Source organism: Numida meleagris, chromosome 26 (genome assembly GCF_002078875.1).
Source record: "Numida meleagris isolate 19003 breed g44 Domestic line chromosome 26, NumMel1.0, whole genome shotgun sequence".
NCBI lineage: Eukaryota > Metazoa > Chordata > Aves > Galliformes > Numididae > Numida > Numida meleagris.
Genome location: NC_034434.1, coordinates 2365377 through 2369841, shown reverse-complemented (window position 1 = coordinate 2369841; position 4465 = coordinate 2365377). Strand labels below are relative to the sequence as shown.

Below are 4465 nucleotides of genomic sequence, written 5' to 3'. Positions count from 1 at the left end.
CCTGGGGGTGGGGGTGGGGGTGTGAGCAATCGCTGCAGTGTTTTCACTCGTGCCTCCCACCAACGCCGTGCTCTGGGGAATGAACCCAGCGTAACCCCCTGGTACGTCTGGGTTGGAGGACCCCACCCAAACCCAATGGGTGCTCCCAGCTCTCACGGGGATGGGGCTACAGGACGCCACGTTTTGAAAGGAAGCACCCAGTGCTGTGAGCTGAGCTCCCCGGGTCCCCCCCTTTCCCACCCCCCCCACCACCAAATCACAGCAAATGGGCAGCACCCCACGGGCAGCCACCAACACGAAGACGAGAGGGGGACTGACCCCACAGCCCAGCGAGCAGCTCAGAGTTGTCCCAGCCAAATGAACACCCACACCACGAAACATATTGCCCCATTACCCCCACCCCGCACACCCCCACCCGATGACCAAACCCATCCTGTTCCCAAAGCACCTGGCCCGGGTGGTCCCCCACGGGCAACCCGACCCATAGGATGGAAGCAGCCCTGCTCCTACCCCACAGCACTCAGGGGGGCTGTGCTGGCTGCCCCCACCTTGGCTGGGACGTGGGTCCTGATGGAGTGTGAATGCTGGAAGCGCACCACGAGGTACCTGCCTGCTAAGTACATATATATATATATATAAAGTTATTATTAAAATGAAATTTGGAGTTGTTAGAGAAGTCTGTGAAAGCACAGCTGGGCACCACACTGCTCCTTTCCCTGTCACCAGGTTGGCAAAGTCATTGCAATCTCAGCCTGAGCGACGCTGGGCAGCAGAGCCCTGAACTGGGGATAATTTCTTCTTAGCCTGGCCAAGAAAGCAAAATTAAAAAAAATATTAATAATAAAATCAGATCTGCTTTAGGGTATGAGAGCCCTGAAAGGAGCTGTGTCTGCTGCTCTCATAGAAGGAATTACCTCTCTCAAGAAGCCCTGCTGTGCTTGAGCACTTGGGCAGATGTAAAGCATTAGCAGAGGGCCCCTCGCCTCCAGTTTGTTTCATGCTCCAATGCAATGCAAAGCTGCAGCCTTCGAGCCAGGGTCCCCATCCTGCCCGAGGGCACAGGGCTGCGGGGGGGGCTGGGGGGCACCTGGAGGTGTGGGGATGCCCTGGGGCGCTCGGAGCCCTGGGTTGGGGCAGCAGGGAAGCAGGATCAGCACAGCAGCCTGCTGCCCATCAGAGAGCATTTCCATTTCTCCAGAAAGAAAAATAAAGAAGAGACCAAGCAGCTTTGCCCTTTCCCCACATTTTTCAAAAGAAAACAAGGTTCCCCCCCCCCCCTCCTTTCCATCAGTTCTCATCCCAATTCACCCACCCCCTTTTCCCTCTTCCTTTTTTTTTTTTTTTTAATGTCAATAGGGCAACATTTTCCATGGGGTAGAAATAAAAACCAACTCAACACTCGTCCAGCCCATTCCAGTGGGAAGAACCATTCATCATCGGTGCCGTGGCACAGCCCCCAGACGGGGAGCATCTCCACTCTGCTGCACTCCCAGGCACTAAATCAGGCTCAGCCCGAGCAGCTCCAACCTGGAGAGGGCCTAAAACTGAGTTTTTGGAGGGCACAGATGGTAAAACACAGATCCCTGCCTTTGGAGGAGCAGCTCAGCCCCTAGATTGAGCTGGTAAATGCAGATCTGCCAGAGAGAATGAGCTGACCCCCATCATCACATGGATGGAGCAGAAATGGGAAACTGAGGCAGAAGTGAGCGCCAAAGGTGGCTTCCTCCCGACCAACAAGGTCCTGGCAGCTGCAGAGTGTGCAGGGCACAGAGATGGACACTGCACAGCACCCAGGAGGGAGAAACCCCTGGGGATGGAGCTGGAGCACGTGGGAACGCAGCAAACGGAGCCTTTTTTCTGCATGCATTTGTGCTCCAGGTTCAAGTGCGTCGGGTTTGCGTCTCCAGCTGCCTCAGCACAGATCTCTTCCTGAGCTTCCCAACCCTGCAGTGGTGGAGGTGCACGCAGAGCAGCTCCTGCAGGGCCAAGCAGAGCTTTGAAGCACTGAGATTCACTGCTAAGAGCGAGTTACCTCGTTTCAGCTCAAGCTCTGAGCTGTGAAGATCTCAGCCTCTGCTCCGTCCGGACTAAAATAGCACCGAGGGCTTTTTGCACTCTGATTTTTTTTCCCCATCCTTTCCAGAGGAATGCAGAGTGCTCCATCCCAGCCAGAGGCGTTGCAGTGTTTTACCAATCGCTTTCATTTCATTCCGCGCTGCCCCGCTACAGCGCCGGGCACAAAACCCCGCCGGCTGCAAAGCACGCAGCTTTCGTGCCAACAAACTGCTCGGTGCCTTTTTACAACAATAGGACCAAAATAACTAGGGGGCATGACCCACTCAAACATCACTGGGACGGGGGGGACCCTTTCATCCCCATCATGGATGGGAAACGTGGCATCATTGCCCTTTGGCAGCACCCGCTGAGCCCAGCACCGGCGAGCTGCAAAGCTCCGTCCTCCTCGGATGGAAGGAGCTGTGCGAGATGCAAACAACACAGCACCCAGCAGGGACACCTGCATCACCTGGACGGGCAGGAGAAGCACCTGTCATCCCCTGCTTCCCCGTCCTGTGTGTGCTCTGCTTTCCTACAGAGGGATGTGCTGTGAAATGAAAGCTTCGCTCCAAGAGAAATCGCGCACGCTGCAGCCAGAGCGCAGGGAAGGGCGGCTCGTGGCTGGAGGAAGGCTGCATGCTGGGCTGAAGGATGGATGCAAAACATCAACCAACCCTCACCCTCTCCAAAAACAAGGCCGGGAGAGAGGAACCTCTTGAGAAAACCAGGCAGCAAAGCCTGCGGGGAGTTGGGAAATAGTTTGCTGTGGGAAAGCAATGAGCTGCGGGAGCCCCTCTCCCGGCTTCACACGAGTTCCTATAGCACTGCTTTGTTTTCCCCTGGATTATTTCTTTTCCCAGAGAGGGTCCCGTTGTCTCCTCTGTTATGTTTATGAAGCATATCCAGCTCTGGGGGCAGGCAGGGCACTGGGGACATCGTCCCTCCAAGCCATCACTTGGGTACCCCCAGCGCGCCAGGCAAACAGGGACCAGCATTTCCAATTCCTCCTTCAGCCACAGCCAACTCCTTTTCTCTCCTGTTTGCTTGGACTGAGAAACCAAACAAGCCAATGCAGACAGGGATGGAAAATCGTCAGACCCCTCCGTAGCACAGCAAAACAGAGCCATCTGCCTGGTGCACACGTTCCCAGCTGTGGGGTTCACCGGGTTGCCCTGGACTAGCACACTGTTTGCTTGCAGATTTGGGGCAGCAGCTGCTTCTCTCCTTCCAAGCACAGCACATTTTGGGGACTTGGCCCAGAGCAGCTCCCTGCCTCCCTCTGCAGTCACAAGGCAGAAGGGCTTGCAGCCTCCTCGCTCCCTCCCAGCCCCTCTCACGGGCAGGATTTGGCCCAGGATCTCTCCTCCTGTTACACACTGGGGCTGTATCCCCCTTGGCATCACCCTCAAAAGCCTCTCAGGCGCAGCATCATCAGCCCCACTTGTTTGGCTGCGGCTTTGCACAAACCCCAGGTGGCTCTATTTATTGCAAACACCAAACCATCTCCCCGTTCCCTCAGAAAAGCCCGCTGCCTGCAGGTAGCGCAGCGAAAAGGAAGGGAGGAGGAACCTTTTAATTTGTTTTCCCATTACACATCCAGGCGGGCGCTCGCAGCCTCGGCCAGGAGGTCTCAGCACTTGGCAAACGTGCTGCAATTAAGTGACATGCTTTGGAAACCGTTCCTCATTGCTGGGAGAGGGAAAGACCCGTGCGCGCAGCGGGGAACGGAGCTGAGAGCTGCAGGAAGGCAAAGCGAGGGTCGTTTGCAGTGGGATTTCCCAGGAGCGACGTTCTTTTACATTTCAGTCAGTGCCAAAGCAGCCCGGTCCCTCCAGCTGTAAAACCAAACTGCGCTTTGGAGCTCAGGAGCTGCAGACAGACAGCTCCCACCCAGCTGGGAGGGCTTCACCGGGGAAATCTCACCTTGCATGCGCACCGATGACTTTGCCGCTCCCCCGGCTTCACCACCAGATGCCAAACCCCAAAGCGATCTGCAGAAACGCAGAGGGGCAGAGGACTCCTGAACCACCTTTCTCTTCTTGCTGGGTGCAGACAGCACCCGCCTGCTGAAGGCAGAGAGGCTCCGGGAGGAGGCAGAGCACTGAGCCGCGTCCTGGAGGAGCTGAGCTCCCATCGCCGCTGCGGCCAAATAACCTTGGGGCTGCGAAATCAAAACAAGGACGGCAGCCTCTCTCCCAGAGCATCTGGAAGGGGAAAGGGCTGCAGCGGGGGAAGCGCAGCATCTTCAGCTGTGGATCCCTCTTAATCAACACCTGAATTCATTTCCTTCCTCCCCGACCAGCTGTCAGGCGGCTGAAGGCTGGGCTCCCACTCTCGCTACGCTCCCTTGCTTCTTTCAAGCCTTTGCATAAGCCGCTCTCTCTGACCTCACGCTCTTTGCTGTCTCTCC

The 4465-nt window shown here is 56.5% G+C and overlaps 1 long non-coding RNA gene across 1 annotated transcript in view; it reads right to left on the bottom strand.

Annotated features, from left to right (window-relative positions):
* LOC110388527 overlaps positions 1 to 4465 on the bottom strand; it is a 17736-nt gene extending 13271 nt beyond the window's left edge. The window contains exon 1 of the long non-coding RNA XR_002432899.1: positions 3979 to 4465. This is a non-coding gene — a long non-coding RNA (uncharacterized LOC110388527). The remainder of the gene's footprint in view (positions 1 to 3978) is intronic.